Raw genomic sequence first — 9,127 nt, 5'->3', positions numbered from 1 at the left:
TGATTTTTACTTCTTTATCTTGCCTGATTGCTCTAGCTAGGACTCCAGTGCTATGTTGAATAAGAGTGGTGAGAGTGGGCAGTCTTTTCTTGTTCCTGGTCTTAGTGAAAAAGCTCCCAGTCTTTCACCATTGAGTATGATGTGAGTTGTAGGTTTGTCGTATATGGCCATTATTCTGTTGAGGTATGTTCCTTCTATACCCAATTTGTTGAGAGTTTTTATCACAAAAGGATGTTGTGTTTTGTCAAATGAATTTTCTTCATCTATTGAGAGGACCATATGATTTTTGTCTTTTGTTTTATTAATGATGTGTCACATTTATTTGTGTTTGTTGAACCATCCTTGCACCCCAGGGATAAATTCCAGTTGGTCACAGCACATGATTTTTAAAAATATATTGTTGAATTTGGTTTGCTACTATTTTATTGAGAATTTTTGCATCTACATTTATGAGGGTTATTGACCTACATTTTTTTCTTTTCTTGTAGTGTCTTTATCTGGCATTGGTATCAGGGTAATGCTGGTTTAACAAAAGTAGTTTGTAAGTGTTCCCTTCTCTTCGATTTTAGGGAAGATTTTGAGAAAAATTTTTATTCACTTTCTTGAAATATTTGGCAAAATTTACCAGAGAATCCAATTTTCTGTATTGGGAGGTTTTTGATTACTTTCCTTACCCAATCATAGAGGTCCTGCCTCACTATTCTGGTACTGCAGGAGAGAAATAGGTTAACACAACTAAGCTAGACAGGCACTCACTCACCATTCTTCCTTTGACCCTTTGGAGAAATTATTGCCGGTTAGTTCAATCCTGTGTTATGTTGCCTTTTTGGAGGGATTAACACTGGCCTAGTTCCTCTTACTGTCTCCAGTGGATTCAAATTCAGCTTTTTCCCTCCAATGAGTACTGAAATATTTCTTTGTGAATGTTGGACTTCCATAAATCCTCTCATCTGTGGGTGTCTGCCCAAGCCAACCACTCATGGTTTTCCCCAACCATGGCCCAGAGGGGTTGGGGCTGGCTTTTTTTTTTTTTTTTTTTTTTGGTTCTGCAGCCCACACTAAGGTTTGTCTGCCTATTAACCTGATGAACAGGTGGGAAAGATTCCTCCCAGGATCCTTGGCAGATGGTGCTGGATCCCACAACTCCCCAAAAGAGTACTTTTGTTCATAGATAGATGCTGATTTTAATTGTTAAAAAAGAGAGAAAAAAGAAACTGTCGTATGTCACAACGAAACTGACATTACTCCCTTAAGTAATTTTGTAATTTTTTAAAATGGAAAATGTATTGTATTAAAAAAAATGCAACTACTGGAGGGTTCTAGATAAGAGAGCAGGTTTTACACTGATATCTTGGTCATTCCCAATACATTCCCAACAAAATGACTTGCAAAAGTTGCAAATAATGAATCGTCTTTATTACTACTGGAAATTAGAGGTAATAAGAGTCCACATGCCAGGAGATTTGAGAAATTTCTAATGTCACTGTACTGATTAGACTAAAGGTGTTGTTTGGAAGTGAGGGAGAAGCTTTGATAATTCACTGACCTCTTCTACTTGGAATAGTACTAAATGAATTTGAGCTGAGTAATCAGGAGAACTTCAACAACAAAAACAAGCAAAAAGCAAAACAATTGACTAATGACACCCAAACAGAAAAAGACATTTACAAAGATGGGGTGTGTGTATGTGTGTGTGTGTGTGTGTGTGTGTGTGTGTGTGAGTTAAACTCACTTCTTAAAGAGGAAAAGACCCCAAAACACTACCTATTAGACAAATAAAAGTTCAGTTGTCTCACTGGGTTAAAAGAATATCCAGCCACCATGATATTCTGTTTATTTAAAGATGCTCCTAAAGGCAAAAGACTCAGAATAATTAAATACAAGATGGTGGGGGAACATATAGATAGCATACAGAAACAACAACTAAATGAGTAGCAATATTAGTTCAAGCAAAGTAGAATTTAAGAGAAAGAGTGAACTAATTCAAGTATTGACCAGAAAACCCAATTCATAATGATGTAATAAAACAACTGCATTGACTAACAGACACCAAACATGCAAAGTTAAATGTGAAAAATGCAAAAATAAAGTTATGGTACCACAATTAAAATTCCATGAATTTTATGTCCAATCAATTTTAAGATCTAGAGTTGACAAAAATTGAATTTAAACATATGGTATTTAAAAGCATTAGTGATAGATTTAAAATGACTATTGTAAATACATGTCTTCTTTTCCAGGTTTGTAAAACTTTAAAAAAGGAATCTAGAACTAGGTAACAATAAAATCTCAATGAATTTCTGACAGTAGAAATCAGGTAGGTAACCTTATCTGATCACAAGGGTATTAAGAAAAAGTAAAGCAAAATCCATTCACTTTGTGTGATAGATTGAATTGTTAACCCCAAATTTCAAGGCTCCCTGCATCTACATTCTTGCTACAGTCTTGTCATGGGTAGAGTGCATTTTCTTGTCTTCACCTTGGGCTTGCCATGTGGTTTGCTTTAGCTGACAGAAGTGACAGAGTGCTTGTTCTCATCATTGGCCTTAGGGCCTTGTGTGTTTTCACTTGCTTCTTTGTGCTTCTGTCATTGCTATGAGAAAAACATGTTCTGAGTGTCTGTTGGTCCTAGGGAAAGGAACACATGGGTCAGAGCTATCTCAGCCAAGCTCATCCTAGACCAGCCAACTTCAGAGGAGTCACCCATTTAATAAGCCTCCCCTAGATTGGCTGAATCTCAGCCAACCTGCAGCTGACCTGAAGTGGCAATAAATGAATGTTGCCGTAAACACTGAGTTTTAGGGTGATTTGTTATGCAGCAAGAGTGAAACAGTATGTTTTGTAATTGGAAATTAAATTTCTCCTGAGCCAAACACTTGGATTCAAACCCAGGCTCTGTCACTCACCAGCCGTGTAATGTGGGGCAAGTAACATAATCTTTCTGTGCCTCAGTTTTCTCATCTGTAAAACAGGGATATTCTATATATCTTGTTAGATTGTTTGGAAGGATTAAGTGAGTTGATATTTGTCAAGAACTCAGAAGAGTACCCTGGCACATGATAAACACTATATATGTGTCAGGTATTGTTATTTATGAGTGCTATGTTCAAGAAGTTTAAGTTTAAATTAGCTAAATTCTGTTAGACCAACTTTACAGATGAGGAAACCGAGGCCAGAGGAATTAAGAACCAAAGCTAGTAAGTGAAGAGGTAAGGACTCAAACTCAGGGTTGCAGATATCAAAGCCTTTTCTCTATACAAGGTGTCAAATAATATACAAGGAAAATATGAGTAAAATATAATAGTACTTAATTGATGCAGCCAATGAAAAAATCAGAGGTAATCTTTTGAAAAGAAATAAAAGTAACAAAGGTTGTAATTGAAAGAATCGGAAAAAGAATATCAATACAAACAGCAAGGAAAACAGGAGGAAAAATAAAAACAGAAATATGTTGGGAAAAGAAAACAATAAATTTATAACTAAGTTTGGCAGATAGGTCTTCAAGTAGATAGATAAAATATACAGGTTTATAGGAGAGGAGAATGGTGGTAGAGGAGGGGGACCCTAGACTCACCAAACACAACTAGATAACTATCAAATCATCCTAAATACCTCAGAAATAGATCTGAAGACTGACAGATCAAGCTCCACAACTAAAGGGAGAGAACAGGCTACATTGAAAAAGGTTTAATTAAGTTAAACCATATCCTGTCAGCTCTTCCAGTTTTCAGAAGAATCTTGTATTTCTGTTCATCATAACAAAAAATCATTCTTAAATCCAAAAACAAACAAAACAAAACAAATGAACAAAGGGAAAAAGAGAGAGAGAGAGAGGCAAACCAAGAAACAGACTCTTAATTATAGAGAACAAACTGATGGTTACCAGAGGGGAGGTCGGTGGTGGGATGGGTGAAATAGGTGGGGGGCGGGGGGGGGGGGTTAAGGAGAGCACTTGTTGTGATGGGCACCAGGTGATGTATGGAAGCGTTGAATCATTATATTGTACTGAAACTAATATTATGTTGTATGTTAACTAACTGGACTTTAGTAAAAATTTTAAAAAATATATACAGGCTTACAGCATATTTTGCAAGAAAACAGGCATCCAAATTTAGAGAAAGAACTAAGTAAGAAAGAAAATTTAAAAACAACTTAAACTAATCACCTCTATTTTGTGAACATTGGACTTGGTTGGGTGGCCTGCCTGATTCTCTGTAGCAGAGAAACCCACTGGAGGTGAAACACCGGTTCCTTCAAGCTCTCAGTTAGTCATGATCATCACAGTACCTGAAGTGTATACATTTATCTGGTTTTGACCTTCTCACCATACAAAGAATACAAACCATTGATTCCACTTAATACAGGATGAAAATGAAGCTCAACTGACAAATTTAGCAAAAAACACACCCTGGACAGGTAATGGTTTAATCTCTCTCTCAATGAATTTCTTCATTTTTATTAAAGACAATCAAGTCTTCCTCTTAGTCTGAAATAAAGAAATCACAGTAAATTGTGACTATTCTCCTGCAAAGCAAAGGAATTTGGTAGTTTAAAAATCTCTGTGTGGTAAACATAAGAGACTCATAAATATGGAGAACAAACAGAGGGTTGCTGGAGGGGTTGTGGGAGGGGGGATGGGCTAAAGGGGTAAGGGGCATTAAGGAATCTACTCCTGAAATCACTGCTGCACTATATACTAACTAACTTGGATGTAAATTTAAAAAAATTTTTAAATAAATAAATAATGAAATAAAATAAAAATAAATAAGTAAAATCTCCGTGTGGTATAATGGAAATGTACACATTTTCATTAGCTTTTGAAATATTGATAATGGCTTTCTATTGCCATTTTTGTAGGCACTGGAAATTGATAAACTTGTATGACTTTATGACTCTTCTAGCTAATTCACTTTATCTGAACCAGTTAAAACATGAGTTATATGGATTGTATCTTTTTAAAGAAAAATATCTTAAATTTCCTCCTAATAGTCAACACAAAATATTCCCACTAAAAATTTATAAATATGTCAGATAAGGCATTATGAAGAAAATGATATCACCTATGCTACTGCCATCCAGAGATAACCACAGCTATTATCTTCATGTAAATACTGGAAATTTTTCTTACATGTGCCTGTATATAGAGTTGTGTAAGTTTTATTTTTCAATATGCATTGTTCTGTAACCTGATTTTTCCACTTATTTTATCTTGGATATTTTTATTATCAATAAATACATGTTTACATTGTCATTTCAAATGACTGAAATATGATGCATTCGTGTATCCTGTAACCATAATTGCCATGGTTGTTTTAACTGAATGAAATGCTATCACTAGTATGTTATTTTTTAAAAAAATCTTTGCTGTTTCATATTCATATTCTGGTAGATTTTTTTCTTCATTAAGGGCTAATGGATACTGTGTTCTCTGAGATTTTTTATGGTGGAAAATATTTTCATGTGGCCTTAATATTGGAATGACAGTTTGGTTATAAAAGGAGATGAGTTTTGTAAATACTGCTCCACAGCCTTTTGATGTTGAGTGTTATTGTGGAGAAGTCCAGGGCCAAGCTGATGTTTTCCCCTACAGGTAATTTGCTATTTTTCTTTTCCCTCAATGTCCAAAGGATTCCTTTTTTATCACTGAATTCCTGTAACTTCACCAGGAGATGACTTGGTGTTGATCATTATGTATTAACTTTTCCCCAGATAAGATACGTACATTCAATCTCTAAGTCTAACCTCGTTAAATTTTAGGCTAATATTACCAAATTATTTTTGAGTGCTTTTCCTATTTCATTATTTTTCTACTGTTAATGACATATAAGTGACGCATAACATTGTGTAAGTTTAAGGTGTACAGTGTGAAGATTTGATACATGCATATATTGTGAAATGACCAGTGTGTTAAACACGTCTATCCACTCATGTAATGACCTTTGTTTTTATGGTGAAAACATTTAAGATCTACCCTCTTAGCAACTTTCAAGTATATAATACAGTATTATTAACTATAATCACCATACTGTATAGTCTTCTATACCCAATTTGTTGAGGATTTTTATCCATAACAGTAATGAATTTTGTCAAATGCTTTTCCTGCATCTATTGAGATGATCATGTGATTGTTCTCTCTTTAATTAGTGTGATGTGTCACATTTATTGATTGATATATATGTTGAATCATCCTTGCACCAGGATGAATCCCACTTGGTCATGGTGTATGATCCTTTTAATATGCTTTTGGGTTTGGTTTGCCGATATTTTGTTGAGAATTTTTGCATCTGTATTCATCAGAGATATTGCTATGGTTTTCTTTTCTTGTCATGTCCCCATCTGGCTTTGGTTTGGGGGTTATGCTGGTCTCATATAATGAGTTTGGGAGTGTTTCTTCCTCTTGTGCTTTGTGAGTTTGAGAAGAATTGGTATTAATTCCTCTTGAAATGTTTGGTAAAATTCACCCATAAAGTAATTTGGTCCTGGTCTTTTATTTGTGGAGGTGCTTTTGATCACTGCTTTAATCTCCTTAGTCATTATTCATCTTTAAGGTTCTCTGTTTCTTCATGATTCACTCTTGGTAGTGAGTGTGTTTATGGTAATTTATCCATTTATTCTAGATTTCCTAATTTTTTGGCATATAATTGTTTATAGTAGTCTCTTATGGTCCTTTGTATTTCTGTATTATCAATTGTAATACCTCCTTTTTCATTTGATTTTATTTGAGTCTTCTTTCTTTTTTCTTAGTTAATCCAACTAAAGATTTGTCAATTTTGTTTATCTTTTTATAAAACCAGCTCTTAATTTTGTTGATCTTTTTTGTTGTTTTTCTAGTTTCCATTTTATTCATTTTTGCTCTGATCTTTGTTATTTCCTTCCTTTGGCTAACTTTAGGCTTAGTATGCACCTTTTTTTTTTCCCTGGTTCCTTGAGGTGTAAATTTAGATTGTTTATTTCAGAAACTTTTTCTTAATGTAGGCATTTATTTCTATAAACTTCCTCTTAGAACTACTTTTGCTTGGGGCGCCTGGGTGGCTCAGTCGGTTAAGTGCCCAACTTCGGCTCAGGTCATGATCTCGCGGTCTGTGAGTTCTAGCCCCGTGTCGGGCTCTGTGCTGACAGCTCAGGGCCTGGAGCCTGCTTCGGATTCTGTGTCTCCCTCTCTCTGACCCTCCCCAGTTCATACCCTGTCTCTCCCTGTCTCAAAAATAAATAAATGTTAAAAAAAATTTAAAAAAAAAAAGAACTACTTTTGCTTTATCCCATAGTTTGGTATGCTGTGTTTCCATTTCCATTTAATGTATTTTTCATTTCTCTTGATTTCTTCTCTGACCATTGATTGTTTAGGAATGTGCTGTTTAATTTCCACATATTTTTTATTTTTCCAGCTTTCTTCCTATTTTTGATTTTTAGTTTCATATCGTGTTGGAAAATATATTTGATATGATTTCAGTTGTCTTATATTTGTTATGACTTGTTTTGTGGCCTAAGGACATCCTAGAGAATGTTTCATGTGTGCTTGAGAAGAATGTGTGTTCTTTTGCTGTTGGATATTCTGTATATGGCAGTTCGGTCCATTTGGTCTAAAGTATATTTCAAGTCCATTGTTTCCTTATTGAGTTTTAGTATGGAATGACCTGTCTTTTGTTTAAAGTGGAGTACTGTTTTTTGTCTGTTATTCCTTTCAGTTCTGATAGTATTGGCTTAATACATACTTAGGTGATCTGATGGTGAGTGCATATGTATTTATTATTGTTATATCCTCTTGATAAATTAAACCATTATCATTATATAATGACCTTCATTGTTTCTTGTAACAGTTTTTGCCCTAAAGTCTATTTTGTTTGATATAAGTATAGCTACCCCTGGTCTATTTTCATTTTCATTGAACAAAATAACCTTCCAATGGAATGAAAGATATTCTATTGCATGAAATATCTTTTTCCAGCCCTTTTCTTTGAGGCTTTGTGTGTCCTTAAACCTGAAGTGAGTCTCATTAGGCAGAATATGGTTGGGTCTTTTTATTTATTTTTTTTTAAATCCATTCAGCCACTCTGTGCCTTTTGATTGGAGCATTTAGTCCATTTACATTTAAAGTAATTATTGGTAGGTAAGAACTTACTAATGACATTTTATTGATTGTTTTATGGCTGTTTCAAAATTCCCTTGCTCCTTTCTTCTTCTTCTCTTTCTGTCTTTCTTTGTGAACTGATAATTTTCCATAGTGGCATGCTTTTGCTTCTCTTTATCTTTTATGCATATACTGTAGGATTTTGCTTTATGGCTATAATGTGGCTTTACATAAAACATCTTATGGTTATAATAGTCTACTTTATGCAGATAACAACTTTGATTATACAAAATCTACCCTTATATTCCTCCCCTTTCACCTGTTATGGTTTTGATGTACCAAGTTACCTCTTTTTATACTATGTATCCATTACCAAATTACTGCAGCAATAGTTATTTTTTTAAATACTTTTGTCCTTTGACCTTTATACTGGCATTAAGTTAAGGTGAAGATCTACACTTACATGGATTTTTTTCAATGGTTTATAATGGTTTAACGCACCATTATATTACAGTATTAGAGTGCTGTGAATTTGGCTATATACTTACCATTGTCAGTGTGTTGTCTATTTTCATGTAACTTGTTAGTACCCTTTTATTTCAGCTTGAAGAATTTTCCATATTTCTTGTAAGGCAGGTCTAGTGGTGATGTACCACTTCAGCTTTTGTTTGCTTTGGAAAGTTTTTATTTCTTCTTCATTTATGAAGGATGACTCTGCTGGGTAAAGTATTCTTGGTTGACATATTGTTTTCTTTTATCACCTTGAATATAGTATACCAGTCTTCCCTGGCCTGCAAAGTTCTGTTCAGAAATCTGCTGATAGTTCACTTGTATGTGAGGATATTTTCTCAATTATTGCTTTTAAATTTCTTTTTGTGTGTGTTTGATTTGAGACAATTTAAATATAATGTATCAGAGAAGATAACTTTAGGTTAAAATTTGGGGGGACTCCATGAGCTTCTTGAAGTTGATTGTCCAAATCTCTTCCTAGATTTGGGAAATTCTTAGCCATTATTTATGTAAGTGAGCTCTCATCCCCTTTCTCCCTCTCTTCTCTTA

The sequence above is a fragment of the Lynx canadensis genome, chromosome D1 (genome assembly GCF_007474595.2).
Source record: "Lynx canadensis isolate LIC74 chromosome D1, mLynCan4.pri.v2, whole genome shotgun sequence".
NCBI classification, from domain to species: domain Eukaryota; kingdom Metazoa; phylum Chordata; class Mammalia; order Carnivora; family Felidae; genus Lynx; species Lynx canadensis.
The sequence above is the reverse complement of the archived record's forward strand: the minus strand, read 5'-3'. Positions refer to the sequence as shown.